We start from the raw sequence: 21,450 nt of genomic DNA on the forward strand, positions 1-21,450 counted from the left end.
TTTAACAAGTTGCAACTGCTATTGTGGAACAGGAGATGACGAATGTGCAGGGTACCAGCAGTGCACGAGCAATATCCCAGCAAACGGATATCACATACACAACGGTGTGTGGAAAATCCTACATCAGATATTGAAGTTTTATTCCTATAAAATCAGTCATGTTCAAGAATTGCACCCTAATGATGCAACCACATGAATCGACTTATCTTTGAGATTCTTAGCATGCATTTCCATACGTGCTAAGACTCTCAAATGCATGGCCGTAGCAGATTTTATGGAGTGACGAAGCGCACTTTTATTTGAACGCCGATATTAACACATGCAACTGTCACATCTGGACCGCAACTAATCCACACATGTGTCTGCAGATGCCTATCCACTCGCCCAAAGTCACAGTGTGGTGCAGATTTACGGCATCTTTTATCATCGGTCCATACTTTTACGAGGAAAATCACCAAAATGGACCAGTGACCTGTTCCGTCAATGCTAACAGGTATGCCAATATGCTACAGAACTTTGTGGTTCCACAACTGCAGCAAAGAGGATGTCTCGATTCGACCAACTTCATGCAGGATGGTGCACCACCCCACAACGGACTTCAGGTACAGCGTGTTTTGCGACAACATTTCTCTGACAGAAGAATCATTAGTCATGCATTTCCCAAGGCATGGCCACCAAGATCGCCTGATCTCAATCCTTGTGACTTTTGGCTGTGGGTATATCAAGGACATGTACCCGATATTCCAACTTTGAAAGATCGAATAACGTTACATGTGAGACAAATCAATCCCGATATGTTGCAAACCACTGTGGAAAATGTCATGCACCATATGCAGTTCCTGGAACATCAGAATGGTGGTCATATTGAACCTCATTTGTAATTAACAATAAACATAATGAAATTGATGTGTGCTGTCTCTCATTTGCCATTTAGTCATTGATTAGTCACACCTACTAAAATTAATTTGGCAGCATCAAAATTTCCCTTGTTGGCAACTTTTGGTACTTTTTTTTTTTTTTTCGTTAAATCGAATCCCCATGTTCCACTGTGTACATCTACCGAATATTGGTGTTTTGTCCAATACATTACTTGCTAGAGGGCTCTGAACACTTGACGTTTTATAATCACCCAGTATAGTGTGCGCGGTATATAGCAAATGTAAGTTTATTCATTACAGTGTCATAAATCATTACAGTTTCAGCATTATGCATATTTGATTCCAATTTATAAAAATTAAACTATTTTTCCTAGTGTACAGAAATAATCTGCTTGAATGATTATAATCACAACAATCATAACACGTGTTGTAATTAACAAAAGAATAACAATCGATTTCAAGTTGTTTGATCCATATTTTATTTAAGAATGGTACATATGGTTCAATTTCTGTGAAAAGTAACATTAAATTATCAAAATTTGACCTTAATGACCTAATATTTACATGATATAAGTTGAAATTCTTGGATGAATTTGAATATTGAATCTAGTATCCACTTTGCCTATGTAATTTTACATTGCTGAAATGAAGCCTTTTGGCTTCATTTTTCATGGGTTTAATTAGTAACATGCAGGTGTTTGCAGATCTTGCAGAACTGGGGAAACCATGCAGAGTAAAGGAGATGTTATGGCCTTATAGGAGGGACTTGAAAAGATTTCATGGATGGGCAGGTAAGTGGAACTGTTAGCTCAATGTTGCAAAAGTGTAAGGTTTTGACATTTGGTAGGCAACAATGGGATGCAAAGTATACACTTGGTGGGGAAACTTTAAAGGAATCAGAGGAGATGGGAGATCTAGGAGTGATGGTGAACAAGGTGTGCAATGTGGCCCCTGGAATTCAGGGGCCACATTGCACAAGCTGTGAAGATGTCATATCAGATAATGGCAGTGATGCAAAGGACGCTGGCATGCAGAAAGGTTATTGATGTCATTGTATAAGGCCTTCATCAGGCCTCATATGGATTATTTGTGAACAGATTTGGTCACTGGGTTTTCATGGTGCCGAGGATATGTTGGAAAGGGTCCAGAGAAGATTCACAAAGTTGATCAGTGGTCTTTCGAATGTGGAGTACGAGAACAGATTGAGAAAATGTAAGCTGCAAAAGCCTTGTGAATAGGAGGAAGAGGGGAGCTATGATTGAGATATATAAGCTACTCAGGGGGTTATCTGGTTGACATGGAAGAGATATTTTATAGAATGGGGGGAAAGGGATAGAACAGGAGGCCATTGCTGAAAACTGTATAAGGAGGGTACGAGCAGGTTCTTATAATGGTGAGTGGAATGCATTGCCTTAGTATGTTGTGAATGTAGACATACTGAATCAGTTTAAGCATGTTTGGATGAGCATTGTGTGCAATAGTGTGTACCTCCCATGATGAGTCTCTGAATCCATGGAGGTCAGATGTTAATAATAAAAATAATAATAATAAATGGTCAAAAAGAATATATATGTGTGTGTGTGTGTGTGTGTCAGTCCATAGCTAGTTGGTATAAACAAAGCCCTTTGGTTGAAAGATCTGGGTTCGATTCCTGTCTATGACATGAGCATGAGGAATCTTTATCCGGTCTCTTTCGACTAAAGGTGAGTTAACCTGTCTCATTTGGAGGTTCCCCCCCCCCGGCAACTCGGGAATTTCTTTATATTATGGCAAGGAAGGAAAACCACTTTGCTCATAATCTGGTTGGATGGATGGATGGATGTGTGTATATATATATATATATATATATATATATATATACATACACACACACACACACATATATATATACACATAAAGAAATTTAGAAAAGATTTTGTGGGATGACCTACAGTTAGAGATGTGGCAAGTAAGAGACCAAGAAGTGCATATCTGCATAAAAGGTTGGAAATGGGAAAAACTAGGCAACATTTTTATTTACATAACTGACTTCAGTAGTGATGAATCCGACAAGTGGATGCCGACAGAGATGTGATTAGCGTGATGAGAGTGAGGAAGATGAGCATCATGTGGAAAGAGAAATAACATGAAGGAGTGCAGTAGAGCTGGAATATGGTGATAATTGGATGGGTAAATGGTGAGCAAGAGCAGGTTTCTTGGAGAGAGAGAGAGAGAGAGAGAGGGATACTGAAAGAAGAAGTGAAATGTATGAAGAATGAGTTCAGAAATGTGAAAGAAGAGATTAAGAGACTGGGAAGTTTAGCTGGTGTGAAGTGAACAAGAGTAGGAGTGGGTGAGTCATAGGAATGATAGAAATAGAGAATAGGAGAACAAGGGGAAAAGTAGGACTGGAAGGTAAGTGGGAGTTCAAAGATAGAGATTGTCAGATGAGAGAGAGGAATGCAGGTGAGCAAGGAGGAAACAAAGTGGTTAAAGGTGGGATACATGGAGTTCAATGGTTCACAAAGTGTAAAATAAAATGCCAGAGGAGCACTTGCCTGGAAGAATGACACATTGTGACTATGGCAATTATACGGGAGAAAAATATAAAGTGCAGAGGTGATGATTATCACGTAGGCATGAATGACCTGAGAGGTAGGTAGTGTGTATTGGATGGTGAGAGAGAGAGAGAGAGAGAGAGATCTCATGTTAATGCTTGAGGTTGTACAGCAGAAGATTGAGAGAGAGAGTGGGAGGAAGTGAATGTGTTATGCATGCATCATATGAATGTTACACAGGCATGATAATGCAGAGTTCAGGAAAAGAGCAACAATAACAATAATGAATGGCATAGCAGAGTGGGTGCCTGGAGTGGATTTGAGGAGAGAAGAGAGCTGTATGCAAGAGCAGCCTGCATTTGAATGAGAAAGAATGTGGACATTTAAAAATAATGTTGTTCTCTGGGCAAACTGACAGTGTTAGTGCATGGAAACTAGTTATCAAGGCTGATAGTAACAGTGATGGCCTCTTATGGGTTTAGTCACATGGGAGAGAGGGGAATGTATGTGATGAAATGCAGACTCCAATGGAGCACTGAGAATATAATAGAAATAGAAACACTAAAGATGACTGATGTTTCTTTATAGAAATGCCAGGAGTATCAGAAACAAAAATAATAAATTGGTGGCACTGACAGCCTCAGACCATCCACAGATTATTGGGATCAGTGAAACATGGTTGACGGAGGAGACATACTGACAGGAGTACAAAAGGTATGGCATATATCAGCAGGATAGAAAAGGCAGACGTATGATAAGTGATGAGCTATATCCACTCTGAGAAGACAAATTTGGAGGGAAATGCACTAATGGTTTTGAAAGTTCATGGTATGAAGTAAGTTGGCAGGACAGGATATTGAGTGGGACATTGCTATAAGTCAAGGAACACAGATCATGAAGATGAGATGTTTAGACACTTAAGTTTGGCAAGTGCATAATGAGTGTGAGTGATCACTATGGAAGATTTTAGGTACAACAGTATAAATTGGGAAGAGGAAACAGCATGTAATAGTAAGGGAATGGAAGTTCTGGAATTCTTGAAAGACAAATATCTTAGGTAACATATAGTAGAGGGAACACAAGAGTCATGGGTTTAGGATCTGGTCTTAGCATCAGAGGATCTGACTAACTGAGATGACATCACTATCCTCCACTGGAGAGTGACTATGCAGTCTTGATTTGGGGGAAGAATAGACATACAGAAGTATCTGGGAGAAAGGAATTTACGTAGAATTATAATTCAAGCAATTATAATAATGGAGAGGATTCAAGTTGTAGGATTATTTATTATTATTATTATGTGACACCTCCTGGGAGTCAAAAGACTCATCGAGGGACGGAACCTACTCCACAACTCTCTGTCTCCACCACTCAATCTACCAACTACAACGAACTGAAACTACACCAATGCCATCTGCCATCCATCACCAGTAGTATTTTCAGAGACAATCACAAACATCCATGCCCACAGCAGGATTCGAGCCCCCCAGCCTTTTGACTGGAGCAGATACGCTAACCACTCGGCCACCAGGAGGATGCATGAGGAAAATATGTTTCAAATGTCATGTACTCTGATATCAATAAAGCAATTGGACTGGATGGGATTTTGCCATGTGATTTGAGAGAATGTTCTAAGACCTTCCTAACTTGCTTATGTACTATAACAAGAAGACAAATACTGTGGACAGAGGAGATACACATACAGTGCTGTACTTGGATTTCGCAAAAGAATTTGATAGACTGCCACACAACAAACTGTTAAATAAATTGAAACAGATGGGATTGGATAGTAGAAGACTTCTCAGCTGGATCAGTGACTGGCTGTCAGATAGGTATCAAAAAGTTGTATATGGGAATGCAATATCCTGAAAGAAGAAGCTCACTATGCTGCAGGGGTCAGTTTTGGGACCATTTGTTCGATTTGGTTACCTGGTTTTCCCTTTCAGTCGTTTCCGAAAGTACGTGACTTTGTAGGCATTGGCCACAAAGTATTTCTGTGAGAGTTTTACAAGTAGTTCACCACTGCTTTCCCCAACTGCCCAATTTTATCTGGGCTTGGGACCGGCATATGGCTGGGACATATTCATGACTGTAATCAATGTGTGTTCATGGGGCCGATTTGCCTGTTCTGGGGTATGAAAAACTAAAGTTTCTGGGTGAAAAAAAACCCCTACCTCAGTATGAGACTGGCTAACTCACCTTTAGTCAAAAGAGACCAGATAAAGGTTCCTCATGTCACTGAAAGGAAATGAACCCAGGTCTTTCCGACCAAAGGGCTTCGTCTGTACTGACTGAGATACGGAGGCTCATGTTCAATTTGTATGCTAGTAATATTGGGATTGGTTTAACTAGTGCTATGCAGCTATTTGCAGATGATGCAAAATTGGAGAGAGAGCAATGCAGTCAAGCAAATGTTGAATAGATTGCATGAATAGGTAGGTGGGACTGCCAATTCAATGTTACAAAGTGTAAGGTTTTGAGATTTGGTAAGCAACAATGGGATGCAAAGTATACACTTTTTGAGAAAACTTTAAAATAGAGGAGATAAGAGATCTAGGAGTGATGGTGGACAAGGACCTGAAATTCAGGGGCCATGTTGCACAAGTTGTGAAGACGTCACGTCAGATAATAGCAATGATGTGGATGACCCTGACAAGCAGAAATAGAGGTTATGAAGCCATTGTATAAAGTCTTTATCAAGCCTCATATGGATTATTGTGCACAGATTTGGTCACCAGGTTTTCATGGTGCTGAGGATATGTTGGAAAGAGTCCAGAGAAGATTCACAAAGGTGGTCAAGTTGTCTCAGGAATGTAGAATATGGGGACAGATTGAGAGAATGTAAGTTGCAAAGCCTGGTGACCAAATCTGTGAATAGGAGGAGGGGAATATGATTGAGATATATATAAGCTAGTGAGGGGTTATTATCAGGTTTACATGGAAGATATTTTTCATATAATGGAAGGGGGGATAGAACAAGAGGTCTTCACTGGAAACTGTATAAGGAGAGTGCAAGCAGAAGCATGAGGAGAAGATTCCTTGTATGGAGAGTGGTTGTCAAGTGAATGCATTTCCCAAGTGTGTTATGAATGTAGACATATTGAATCAGTTTAATGGATGGTTGGATGAGCACTGTGTGCACCTCACCTCCCACAATGAATCTGACTCTATAGAGGTCAGATAACGATGATAATAATATTTGCATTAGGAAAGTGTTAGCAGAGCTAATATCAGGTGGTACAGCCACTTTTACAGAATGGGAAAGGAAAGATGAGCAAAACAAGTGTTCTTTGCATGGCTATAGGAAAAGACCAAGAGACAGACCAAGATTCAAGTTGAATGATTATGGTAAAAAGTGCCTTTGAAAAAAAAACAGAAATATAACATCTGATAATATTGGAGTCTTGATAGATAACAGATTAATTTAGAAGAAAATTGTTCATAGGAAGTTAGTAATGATGTAACTTTTGATGTAGTACTATCATAAGATCCAGTACACTCTCAGAGGATACGTCAGGAATTTGATGATGATAATAATACGAAACAACTCAACATGAAAATGCCCAGAATACTCTCTTTCTCTTATCTACTTTCTTTTCCAACTTTCAGGGACAATCTCTTGTTCTTTTCCTTTGTCTCTCATATGAAAAATCCCCCCCCCCCATGTCCATCTAGTTATACCTCTCAAAGCTTAAACATCTCAATCATATCACCTCTTTATATCTTTTCCACTAGACTTTGCGGATTACTGATCCTTCTAGTAATCATCATAACCACTGTTCTGCAGTCCCAATATCATTTTGTTATCTGCCTCTGAATTCTCTCCTAGTTTTTTCATTCCCATTAAATCCTGATAGCCAACTCATAATAGAGTAATCCATATAGTCTGATGAGAACCTTATAAAATGGAACTACACTCTCTCTCTCTTATTTTTCTTGGTCAATGTCCTTGGTATAGCCAGGGCTCTACTTACACTTTTCCCTAGGTGAGCAGGATCTGAGGTGCTCAAATGCTCAAGGCTCCTTTCTCATTGTTTGGGGCCCTTAAATTGGCCCTAATTTTTGGGGGCCCCTAGCTAGAGCTTCGTGCACAAACATGACCCTGGGTATAGCTGCAAACTTCCAACTTATCACACTCTTGATATGACAAAATGATGTGACATATCAACATGAACTAATCATCGAGTTCCTGATATATCTATATATATATATATATATATATATATATATACACACACACACTCAGAGAGGGGGAGAGGGGTACAGGATATTATGATAGTATTCCATGAAAGTTTACATTATTACTAACTTACTGACAATTTTCTTCCAAATTAGTCTCAGGACTCCAATAACTGTATCTTATATTTTAGTCTTCTAAAGGTACTTCGAATTACATCTGTTCACCTAGTCTACTGGTATTCCTTTCTTTCTAGCAAAAAATACCTAAAACGCTTTGTTAGCATTTCCTTTCCAATTTTGTATAAGAACTGAGATTACCTCTGCTCACATATTCCTGAATGCAATACTGGCAAGTTCTTTCCCAATATCATTTTATTATGATCCACAACTAATGACAGTTCACCCCTCACTCCCCAAATTTTTCTCAAAACTCTCATATCTGTTGTTCTAGTCTTCGATCAACTGTTTTGCTTCTAAATTGCTCTCAGATATGCAAGATAAAATCAATTTGAACACTGTCACATACATAACTGGTACCGTGTTTTGATGAATTTATCTCTTATTGCACATAAATGTATTCACATCACTTCCTTATTCTGTTGTCTATTTTCATAATTCACTATAAAAATTTTACTTGAACAGCTGGAATATTTTAGGTATTTCCACCCAAGGAAGGTTGTAACTCTACAGTACACCACCAGTGAGTACATTATTACTATTTTCCTGACAACCATGGAGTCACAAGACTCATCTTGGAACACTAGCCAACACAAGGTCTACCATAGTTGGTACCATGTTTTGATTAATTTATCTCTTATTGCACATAAATGTATTCACATCACTTCCTTATTCTATTGTCTATTTTCATAATTCACTATAAAAATTTTACTTGAAATTTCAAAATCATCAAAAGATTGCATATTCACCACCCTCTCAAGGCAATGCATTCCATGCTCATACCAGTCTCCATGCAAAAACCTTACTTCTTACTCTTTCACAGACCTCTCTTTTGGAACTACTAAGGATGGCCAACTGTTGTAACTCCATTCCCTTGTTCTACCATATGAAAAATCTCAATGTTAATACGATATCCCTTCAAGAGCGTATATGTCTTGATCATATTTCCCCCTTTGCCTTCTATCCATCAAACTCTGCAGTCTACAAGCCCTCAGTCTATCCTCACAATCAATGTTGTACAGTCCTGATATCATTTTTCTTATCCATCCTTGAATCCCATTTCAAAATTACTTCATGCCCTTCAAATCCTGGTGACCAGATCTGAGCACAGAAATCCAGATATGGTCTGATCAAAGCTTTATACAATTAGACCAGCACACTTTTATCTCTCTTAGTGAATGTTCTCCTCAACATTAACACAATTTTCTGAGATTTCTTCATAACCTTTGCAATATGTCCTCAGAACTCCAATCACTTCAAGATCCCTTGCGTACTCCACTTCTTCCAGTATAACTCTACCCAGTGAGTATGAAGCATTCTATCCATGGATCCCAAATTTTAAAACCTTACATTTAGTTGCATTAAACTGACATCACATACATTTGCTCACCTTCCAGCTTATTCAAATCCTCTTGAAGAGCCAAAACATCAGCACTATTAATAATAACCTTGCCAAGCTTCACATCATCTGCAAACAACTAATTTGCAGATCTACCTGTAGTCCTGTGACAATATCACTGACATAAAGAATGAAGAGGTTCTTAAAAGTTGAAAATTTATTTTCAACTTTTTCAACTTTAAAGGGCCAATCCCTTTAATGCATAACAGCATACATATCCACATAGGAAATGTGTTTTGCATTATGGGAGATACTGGGTTAGAAGTGCCTGGTAGCTTGCTCCACCTTTGCCACGAGTTGCCTTGGTGTTGCACTACTTACTGGATAAGATAGTACAACACTATATTTAGTCCTGAAGATATTTTCAGGCGCAAACTTTGTTTGCTCTCACTGGGATAAAGGATTAAACTAAATCTATTATAGGTTCTTAAAAGATTCAAAATGAAAAGAGACTATATGCTTAGTATCCAAAAAAGAAAAATAGCGTTTGCAGGACATTTGATGAGGGGGTTCTTCTGGAGAGTCCTAGAATAGTATTGCAGGGGATGGTGAGGGAAGGAGAGGAAGACCCCGACTGCAATAAAACAACATCAAAGATTGGACGGGCAAGAATCTTACAGAAGCAAGAGATAGAGAGGCATGGAAGCGGACTGTTCATCAGCTGCAATACTCTTAAAGAGGAGGCCACAGGATTAGATTAGAAAGATTGAACAGCAGTGGTCCCTGTGGAACTCCACTTGTAACCTTCCAACTCCCTGATGATTTCCCCACTCCCATATACAACTCCCTGATCCTTTCTTTGAGGCTTACATGGTGATCAGAATGCATTTTGGAAAATTATGGAGACAACTACAATGTCTGAGTAAATCTTTAGTTAAATATAAACCAAAGTCCAAAATATAAACCAAAATCCACACTTGAGTGTGGATTTTGGTTTATATTAAACTAAAGTTTTAGTTTAAACTCCCTGATAGCTATCAGAGAGCCAATAACCAATACAATTCACTAACCTGATATCCAAACTAATATAATTCAACTTAAAAATCAACTTGTTATGTGGCATCTTGTGAAATACCTTGGAAAAAATGCAAAAAAATGACAGTGCATGTCTTACCTAATCCACTGCTCTTGTTACTCTATTGTAAATGGTAACCAGATTACTGAAACAAGAGCAATCTTTAACAAATCCATGCTGGCCTATATAAATAATATTAACCTCATCTGCCGAATTCTGTATATCAGTTACTCCAAAATCTTCCAACTATACAAGAAATAAAAAACAGGCCTAAAGTTTCATAACTCCATTCTACCACCACTTCCTTTACACAATGGTATCTTACGCTCCTTCCACTCTCCAGGAACCTGCCCCCATTGCAAGACTTTCATTAAACAGAGAAGTTAATGGCAAAGACAGTTTGTAGCAGATTCCCTAGCTGATTGACATTTAGCATACTAAGTATCTGGAAAATATATCCTCTTAATTCACTTCTAACACTTAACCACTCATTATCCATCTAGAAATAAAGCCTGTAGTACCAGGATGAAACATTCTAATAAAGTAATCATTAAATAAATCAACTATGTCATCTGCTTTGGTCACCCAATTTCCATCTCCATCAATAAGATATTCCATCCACTATCATTTTCACCTGCATTATAATTCCACATAACTTTCTTCTGTTCTGATACCTCTACATACACATATATCTCCTAAAAGTCAGGACTACATGGTCACTCTCACTGATTGGGGAGGATGAGGAATATGCCATCTCTATCACAATCAGATACTATGACCAAATCCAGATTCTCAATCCTCATTATCCCTCCACCACATGCTGCCTAAGACAGTTTTCCCTCAAGAAACCCAAAAATTCAGTTTCTTTATTACTCAATGCTGTCTGCTATGCCCAGTTTATATCAGTATAATTGAAGTCTGCAATAATGATCGCTCACTTTGCACTTGCCAAACATTTCCTGCTCACACCATCTATATTCACTGGTTTGTAACACCATCCCTCTAAATATCTTGTCTTATAAGAATCCATCTCACATCATATAATCTCAAAGCCATTAGTATTATTTTTCTCCGAGATTCTCTGCCCTAAGAGTGCACAATTCATCTCTTATCATGAGTAATACTCCATCACCACATTTACCTTCCACTATCCTGCCAAAATATACTATCATTATAGCATATTTTGGCAGGATAGGGACCCCCTCGATTTCTATCCCTGTTAGAACATCCTCCTCAGTTAACAAAGTTTCTATAATATTGACAAAATTTGGAGTCAAGCCACAAACTCATTCCGTTCATTGGAGAGAGAAATAGAACTGCTGAGAAAAGAAATTGAAAGAATGAAGACTGAGTTGAGGAGGGTGAATGATCTTGGTAGGATAGAGAAGTTGACTAGAGTGAGAGGAAAGAGGGTAGGTGTAGGAGAACAGCATCAAAGAGCAAAGGAGAGAGGGAGGTGTGAGAAAAAAAAAGGCAGTAGAAGAAATTGCAGAAAGACAAGAGTGTTTGGAAGCAAAGGATAGAAAGGTGAGAGGGAGGATGGCAAGTGGAAGAGAGAATGCAAACCATAAGAGTCAGGAAGGTCAGTGAAAGAAGGGTAAATAAATCTATTTGGAGTGTTGTGTGTGTGTGTGTGTGCAGATTCGATGATTCGGGGTTTGGGATGTGTGCAGAGTAGAGTGCCAGAGGAATGCTTGCCTGGTGGAATGATAGAGTGTGTAGCAATGGCAGTGAAGAGGGATGAAAATGTGGAAGAGATGATAGTAATGTTTGGGACGAATGACCTGAGAGGTAGAGTGAATTATGTAGCACAGTATCTGAGGCTGATGTTAAACATAGTGTGCAGTTAAAAATGTGTCCAAGGAAAGACAGTAAGCATGTTGCCCAGGTATGATAATGAGGAGTGGAGGAGAAAAGCAGTGATGACGAACGAGATGATAACAAGAATGTGACGGAAAGCAGTCTGGAATATGTTGATGTGTGGAGTATGTTTGAGGACAGATGGGAGCTGTATACAAGAAATGGATTGCATTTGAATGCAGAAAGTAGCCCACCTTTGGAGAGACTGTTGTTTTTTGAGCAAGTGAGTGTGTTGGAAGAGGGCAACTAGAATTGCACAGGTGCAATGTTGAATGGGATTGCCCTCATGTGGGGATAGTGGCATGAGAAATGATGGGGTGGGGATGAGGGGAGTAATAATAGTTAAAAGAATGCTGGAAACTCTGATTTTTCTGCATACATTAGTAATAAAGGGAATGAATTTGTGGCATTGATTGACTCAATCTCTCCAAAGCTGGTTGGTATTAGTGACACTTGGTTAACTAAGGAGGATATTCTAACAGGGATAGAAATTGAAGGGTATAGCAGGATAGGGAAGATAATTGTGGTGGTGATCATGATAAGAGATGAACTGTGTGCTTTTAGGGTGGAGAATCTCAGTGGAAATAACACTAATGGCTTTCTGAGCATATGGTGCGAGATGAATATCTACCCTATAGATATAAAATGATAAGCCTTTTCATGAAACGTTTCTATGTAATGTTTTTTGTCAAGTTATTTGAAACGTTTTGAAACTCAGGGGCTACCCTGAGTGTCGAGTCTTCAAAATCCGAGTCATCAGTCCAGAACACAGGGGGACATAGGCGCCAGTGGGGCGTGCCCCCCCCCCCCCACGCGCGCCAGTTTACAAAATAAGATATTTAGCGGGATGTTGCTACTGACCAGACAATATAGATGGTGATAAGCAGGAAATGTTGAAGCAAATTAATTTGGTAAGGGCAAAGCGAGAGATCATTATAGAGGACATCTACTAAAGTTATATAAACTGGCAAAGGAGACAGAATGCAGCAATAAGGGAACCAGATTTTTTCATTTCTTCAAGAACAACTGTCTTAGGCAGCAAGTAGTGGAGGGAATGAGGATTAAGAATTCTGGATTTGGTCATAACACCAAAGAATCTGACTGCAATGGAGATGGCATACTTCTTCTCCCCCTCTCCCCATCGGTAAGAGTGACCACGTAGTTCTGACTTGGAGGATGAATAGACAAGGGGAGGTATCCAAACAGAAGGAAATTATATGGAATTATAAGGCAGGTGACTATCATAGACTTAGAAACCAGCTTGCAGCAGCGCAATGGATGAAAGAATTTAAAAGAACATGGGTACTTAGTGCATGGCAGATAGTTAAGGAAAAAACTGTTGAGAGCAATGACAGATTGTATGTGCCTCAATTGAAGAAAATAAAGCAATTTGTAGTCAAGCTGATGACCAAAGGAATAAAAGGGGAATTGTAGAAGAAAAAGAGATTATGGAAAAGAGAGATGTGAAGAATAGTTACATGACGAATATAAAGTTCAGGCTAGGAAAGCGACTAATATTGTAAGGAGAGAAAAATCAGAATATGAGAGGAGACTGGCACTGCAATCCATGGAGAATCTCAAGGGGTTTTTCCAAATATGATCAGTACGAGGAAAAATTATAGTGGATGAATTATCTTGCTGGGTGGAGATGGGAATCAGGTGACCAAAGCAGATGACAATGTTGAGCTATTTAATGATCAATTTATTAGTGTTCCAACCTAGTGCAACAGGCTTTATTCCTAGAAGGATAATGAGTGGTGAAGTGTCTGTCTGTCTATCTCTTCTATTTAATACAAGCCTGGTTGGTGAAGTGCTTAGTGTATCCACTCTAAACGTCTTTGTGATCAGATGCCTAGTGTGAGAGCACCACCATTCTGTTATTAGAGGCCTGAAGTGGCTTGAAAAAGTTCCATGTTTAGTTTCTAAAGCAGAGTTTCTGTGAAAAATAATTAATAAATATACAAAAAATATATAAAATCAATATAAATAGGGAGAGAAAATTCTTCAAGGTTTTCATGGGTAGGAGCCACATATAAAATAATAACAATCCAGACATCGGGAATATCTTTGAGTAGAATATCTTAGAATATATTCAGCTCTCCTGTCACCTGTTTCCTAAAGGAAACAGGTGAGCTTTTAAGGTACACTTTCTTCCAATTTGAAGCTTTTCAAGTCTCCAAATATTTTTCCGCCCTTCTGATGTTTGAATTAATAGATAATGTAGAAGAAATATGAATAAAATAAAACATTTGAAAATTGATGGAAAAAAAGAAAGGAAAATCTGCTGTCTTGATAAAGAACGGACTTCAGATTTTAGAGGATGAGAAACTAGAAGCTAGGAAAGGATATATGACAGAAAAGAGATGACACAGGCAGTACTGAATAAGGTGGCAAGAAACTATTCTGGTATGATGAAAAGGGGTAAAAAAATTATTATTATTATTATGTGACACCTTCAGGGAGTCCAAAGACTCACTGAGGGAGGACACCTACTCCACCACTCAATTCACCAACTACAATGAAATGCTCCTACCAGCATCTACACCAATGGCATCTACCTCACCACCACAACTAGTATTTCTACAGACAATCACAAACATCCATGCCCACAGTGGGATTCGAACTCGCAGCCTTTTGTCTAGAGAGCAGTTTTGCCAGCCACTTGGCCAACAATGGTTGGCAATAATAATAATAATAAATACTGGAAAATCAGAAGAAAGGAATAAAAGCAGTGGTTTAAAATGCTGAGTCTCATATAATTAAAGAGATTTTTCAGAGAAATTATATAGACAAGGATAAGATAGTTAAAAGATCAAGAAAATATAAGCTATATTATACAGACAGTATGGCAGAAACAAAAAGAATGCTAGCTGATGAGTCATGCCATGTTCAAAAACCATATGGCAAGCAAGGAAAATACACTCAGAAAGAAGGAAACAGCACTTTGACAAGTTAAACGTTAAAAACAATCTAAATAAATAATAACAACAATAATTCATGCATCTCCATATAATTATGGATTTAAATATATCACAACCATCATCATCACCAAATTCCTAACATGCACCCTCAACGGGTGTACATGTTATTATTACGATATGATAGTACTACATGAAAAATTTACATCATTACTTTACATCCTATCTACAATTTTTCTCCAAATCAATGTATTAACTGTCAAGGCTCCAACATTGTCAGATCTTATATTTTTCTTCTAAGGCACTTTTTACAATATCAATCCATCTATATCTTGGTCTTCCTCTGGGTCTTTTTACTGCCAACCTGGCAGAGAACACTTGTTTTGCTAATCTTTCCTCTCCCATTCTGTTTATGTGACCATACCACCTGAGATTAGCTCTGCTAACACATTCCTGGATGATGACAATGTCAAGTTCTTTCCTGATATCCTCGTTTTTAATATGATATTGCCATTGATGCCATCTATTCACGCCCCTAATCTTTCTCGGGACTCTCATACCTACAGTCTCCAGTCTTTGGTCAAGTGTTTTACTTCTAACCAAGCACTCAAATCCATAAGTTAAAATTGGTTTGACACTGTCCTGTATACAGCTACTTTATTGTTCTGACTAACTTCTCTATTATTCCATATAAATTTATTCAGTTGACCTCCTACCATATCAACTTTGTTGAATTCTGTTGTCTATTTCCATATTCAATTTACCATCTTCATTAAAATTCGTGCCTAAGCAGCTGAAATGTTTTACTTGTTCTATAGGTTCTCTATTCACAATGTAGTTGATATTTTCATTGCTTCTGCCTATTTTCATTGTCTCTGTGTTGTTATTGCTGACCTTCATACCATATCTAATACAACAGTTATTCAGTTTAGTCTGGGAGTCTTGCAGTGGATTTACTTAGAAGTATAATCTCATGCGCATAAAGCAAAGAGCTGAGATTAACATCTCCAATTTTCACATCAGGTTTAGTACCACTTTCCTTCGTAATGCGATCCATATAGATAATGAATAACAGAGTGAATAATGTATATCCTTGTCTGACACCAGATTAAACAATTAAACCATCTTCCTGTACTTCCTTCAATTCTAACTGCTGATTTACAACTCAACTAAAGAGTAAGCATTGCTTGATATAATTCCCTATTGACACCATACAACTAAAGCATTTTGAATAGCTTCTTTCTTGGCACCTTGTCATATGCCTTTTCCTGATCTACAAAACTTAAATACAGATGTTCGTTATATTCCCATGATTTCTCAACTATTTGTCATAAAGTTAAAATCCAATTCTGACAGCCTCTATTTCACCTGAATCCATCTTGTTCTTCACCAAGCTTTTCTTCCACAATCCTTCTCAACTGTTTCTCAAGTATACCTGCATGAATCTTACCATGAACACTCAGCAGAGAAATACCTTTGTAATTCTCACATTCAGTTTTATTTCCCTTTTTATATATGTTTACTATGAGCGCTCTACTCCAATAATCCAGAATTCATCCCACTGTCCAGGCTCTCTGAACTATGCAGTGAACTAAGCCACTGTAAGACTTTTATACCTCCATACTTGAGCATTTCTGGTCGAATATCATCTACTCCAGCTGCCCTTCTACATTTCAGGCTTTTCATGGCTTTTTCTACTTCAAGTATGGATATGTATTCCTGATTGTATGGCTAGTCAGTGTTTTTTTACCACTGTGCTGTCACTGATCATTTCATTAGCAATTTTTTGAATTAATTACTCTATACTTCAAGGATATCCTTTCCTCTTGTTTTCATGTCACTTTTATCATCTCTAACTCCTTTTACAGCAATCTTTCCTCCATTCCTAACCTTCTTGAACAACCAACCTCCAGAATATTTTGCCACCATCTTGATATTTATTTTCTGTATTCTTGCCAAAGTCCTCCCATGACTTTTGTTTAGCTAGTTTTACAGTGTTTAGCATTCTTGCATTTGTCTCTATATTCTCTAACAGCACAAGCTGACTTATTCGCCAAGAACTTTTGATATGCTTTCTTCTTTTCCTTCACTGTTTCCTTAACTTCCTGTGTCCACCATGGAGTTCTGATTTTTAACAGACATTACAGATAATTATTAAAATGATATATGTGATAAAGATATCACATATCTCTGATAAATATACGAGAATAGCAAGTGAAACTAAACCTGCTGACCTGCCTTAACTTGGAAGACATCATAAAAGTCCTCTTTGTCTGTGGCAGAGATAAGCTCTGTAACAAACTTGATTCAAACCCAGGTCTCTATAACTGAAGATCATCGCTGTTACTAAGTTAAGGAGGCTCCAAAATAAATTACTATGATTTAAAAAATTAAAAAAAAGGGATTGAGAAAATAAACAAACACTGAAAGTCTGCATGATAAATACAAACTAAAATGGAGATAAAACAAATAATCTATCAAAAATTGGAAAATGTTTTATCCTCATTTCATTTCTAACTGAGATGATACTGCATACAAGTAATTACATATAGTGTTGTGAGAGAATGATAGATCATTGGAAAACAAGACATGATTAAGTGAAATGGATTTTCTGCATGAAGTCATGAATGAATGGAATGTGTTACCAGGGAAAATGTATAAAACGCTTCAATGTTGAAAGTTTTAAACGAAATATGATGTGTTGTAGTGTAATAGTTTGGTCTTTTTTTTACTTCATGGAACCCTAGAAGTAATACTATAACCTGTTGCTGTGATAATGGCAAAATGGCAGAGTTTCATAGCATTTATGGAGACAAATATCTAGAAAAATACTAACAATAATAATCGCTATCATATTATTAAAATTATTTGCATATCATGAAATATTAAGATAGTAATTAAAATAGCATGATATAGACAACCTATCACTGCCGTTACCACTTCAATGTCTCGAATAATATAAGTTTTTTTTTTTTAAAGAAGTTACCAACATAGGCACAAATCACATGTTTTCAAACACATGGCATATAATCTCCACACCAGGTCACCATGGCGGGCCATTTTAAGGTAACTGCGAACCCGGTGACTGGCGGGGGTCCCCATCCTTTTATTTTTTAAAATAGAGAAACCAAACAAATTTTCATTGCTCGACATGGGCCGGTTAAAATATTGCATAACCCTAATATAACTTGATGCAAAGTATTTTATGAAAATGATATGAGGAAAGAACTTAGGAAAGGTTGGTCGATTGGTAGAGCCTCTGCTACTAATGACTGGCAAAACGTTAAGCAGGTTTGAGCGAGGTTAGAAGGGTTCCAATCGTTCGATGGTGTTGGTACATTCTCCCTCAATGAGTCTTTGGACTCCCTGGAGGTGTCATATAATAATGATTTCATTGAAAAGTTTAATTTAGTTTTATCGTTTTCAAACTACGGTTATAAGAAACCCGGGGAATTTCTTCAACAAGGAGTATGTTATTTTTGTTTTGAATATCGCCTTCACATCCCCCAGTGGAATTACTTGGGACTTCAAAATTGATGAGTATCTTATTATTATTATTACTGAACATTACGAAATGTGATAGGGGCCTCACATTTCTGTTCCCGCCATGGGGTCCATGAAGATGTTGATTTGGCCCTGTGTAAAATCATTGTGAAGTTTCATTTGATCCGTGAAATGACATGGTATCGTAATCATTATTAATAAACTCTGCAGTTTAGCTCGTGCCATACCTTGTGTTAGGAGGGGACACATCATGTCCAATATTATGCCGTGCAATGAAATGTCACTGTCTTGCCATAAAAACGACCACTTGAATGAATATAGTATTTTAAAGGAAAAACATGCGGAAGAGTCGCGTCATTATTTTCCAAGCATTTTAAAAATTTCTCGTTGGCGTATCGGATCAATAGTGTAAGACCATCCAAAGAAAGCTATTCTGAAGCTTGAATCTAGTCGCCGATTGCACTAACTTTTTTTAACAGTTACTCGACCTCTGGCACAGGCAAGCGGGTAAACTCAACAAAATCGAAAGTAGAATCCACACTATTTCGGAAACCAAATACGATATTAACATTAGAGTAAGAAGTAACTGCACTTCTAAGCGGTCTATTCTCTAACCATTGAAATACCCCCGAAGTGTACAAAATTTGATACAGCTATATGGATCACTAGATCAATGAATAACGCACCGCAAGGCCTTAAACAGGTAATCTTTGATTTTCATCACTAGTGCGTGCATGCCTGCATGCGCGTACGCGTGCACGTGTGCGTGTGTGTGTGTGTGTGTGCTTGCGTGCGCACGCGCGCGAATTTCTCAATCATAGATTTCGTAGCTTCCCAACACAGCAAAAAAAAAAACGTAATAACCAACTGGTGGCATCCTCAGATAAGCTTACATATAAGCTTCGAGGATGAAAGCAAAGAAATGAGTTCTCATCCAAGATATATCATATGTAACCAAAGGCATGCAATGTACGTATCACATGAAAACTAATGTATGTAATGTATGTATTATATGTAAACCAATGATGTACGTAATGTAAATATCACATGTAAGCAAATGTAAGTAATGTATCATATGTAAACAAATGTATGTAATGTATATAATAAATGTAACAAATGTACGCAATGTAAAAAAAAATTATTTTAAATGTAAATCATGAGTTTACATTGTATGTTTGTGAGAATAAGGAAATATAATATTTAGATTGCATATGTATAAATACTGTTGTATAATCACACCTTTTCAAACTTGAAAAAAAAAAATAGTAAGCTACAACATGTAATATTATACAATTTATGTAACTCTGACCAATATAATTGTAAATTATTATTATGATAAAAAAAATCAGCTAACGCCTTTTTATTCCAGTATACGGGGAGTAGGCGACGCCATTTAGCCCTATCTAACATTTGGAGACTGAGTGGGCAGTTCAATCTCCACTGGTACCAATCAGAGATAGATGGCCCAAGGCTATCACTAAATAAGCGGTACTCAGTGAAGAGAGACAGCTCAAATGTGCCGCCATCTCGTGGTCCCTAACCCTAACACAATATATTTAATGTCTGAAATAATGTGGGTTCTACGGTCGATTTTCTTGAGTTTACAGGACGAAAAACCCGAGTTTCCGGGAGGAAAAACCTGCTTGCCCGTGCCAGAGATCGACTAACTCGGGAACCGGTCGAAAAAAGGCTTAGAAAAATTTCCTCTAATCGCCTACTAGACTCGAAACCAAGTCTTCCTTCGTGCGGCCAACCGCCGTGGTTGGCAAACGGCACATCCACTGAGCTACACAGGCTCCTATTATTATGATTGTTATATATAAAAAAAATATATATATGACACCTATAAGGAATTCAAATACAGAATTGTGTCAAATACACAATATACAGACCTCTAGATAATAATCCGCTAAGCTTTCTTCATGAGTTAGAAGCATGGCGAAGCGGCATCAAACCCTATAAAACACATAGGCTCATCTTAATAGGAGACATAATAGAAATACTCGTCACCATGCTTCTTCAACCACTAACACATACCATGATGTACTAAGTCAGTACAACATAAACCCTACCATTAACTCACCAACAAGAGAAAAAAAATAGCACAAGTGTTCCCCAATGAGTTCCAGAGTGCTATTACCACCATCCTGAAGTCTAATACAGTACGAAAAGAATTCAAATTACTGGTGTTTCACGGAAGTGCCGCGGCACACATGCCAAACAACACAACCATAAACAAGACGGCTCGTCTGGCCTGGTGCAAAGTCAACTGGATAAGTGACCAGTGGAAATGGTACTCTGTAGCGATGAAGCAATGTTCACAATGCAATACTTTCTTCTTTGTGACTTTCTGTTGAACTGATAATTCCGTCTCTCAATCTAAAAGGCATTAGTTTATTATTATTATTATGTGACACCTCTAAGGAGTCCAAAGGAAAATCGAGGGAGGACACCTACTCTACAACTCTCCCTCTCCACCACTCAGTCCACCAACTACGACTAGCTGCATCATCTAGACCACCGCCGCCATCTACATCCCCCTACCACCAACACTAGTATTTTCATAGACAATCACAAAGATCCCTGTCTATGGTGGAATTCGAAATCGCCTTCAAATGTGAAGGCAGCCTGGTGAATGTTTGTTACCACAGCATGTAACCATAGCAAAGTATTCAAGACGATAATGCTCAGTGCCACAAACTGCAACTATTATGGATTGGTATGAAGAGATAGGTGTTAAACGACTGCCCTAGCTTGCGCAGAATCCTAACTTCAACTTATTCGAACATCTGTGGGAAGAAATTGAGTGGTGATTGAGGTCCTCCCTCAAAGAGTGCAGGAGGTGAGCAAAACCAAACTTGGACATACCCGACATTAGAGTTCGCTTGCTGGTATTAGAAATAATTTGCTAAGTTGTCCGGACAATTATTCGTAGATATTGTATTTATATATATATATATATATATACACACCAACAGTGCTA

The 21,450-nt window shown here is 37.9% G+C and overlaps 1 protein-coding gene across 2 annotated transcripts in view; it reads right to left on the reverse strand.

Moving 5' to 3' along the window:
- The window catches only part of LOC150104577 (methylthioribose-1-phosphate isomerase), a 147,141-nt gene extending 129,123 nt beyond the window's left edge, over nt 1–18,018 (reverse strand). For both annotated transcript variants that reach the window (XM_090395789.1, XM_090395790.1), the window contains exon 1: nt 17,885–18,018. The gene's annotated coding sequence lies outside the window, so the exon portion shown is untranslated. The remainder of the gene's footprint in view (nt 1–17,884) is intronic.
- Between the last annotated feature and the right edge of the window lie 3,432 nt (nt 18,019–21,450).

The sequence above is a fragment of the Typopeltis vanoorti genome, chromosome 7 (genome assembly GCF_054136105.1).
Source record: "Typopeltis vanoorti isolate ZY-2024b chromosome 7, IOZ_Tvanoo_1.0, whole genome shotgun sequence".
NCBI classification, from domain to species: Eukaryota; Metazoa; Arthropoda; class Arachnida; order Uropygi; family Thelyphonidae; genus Typopeltis; species Typopeltis vanoorti.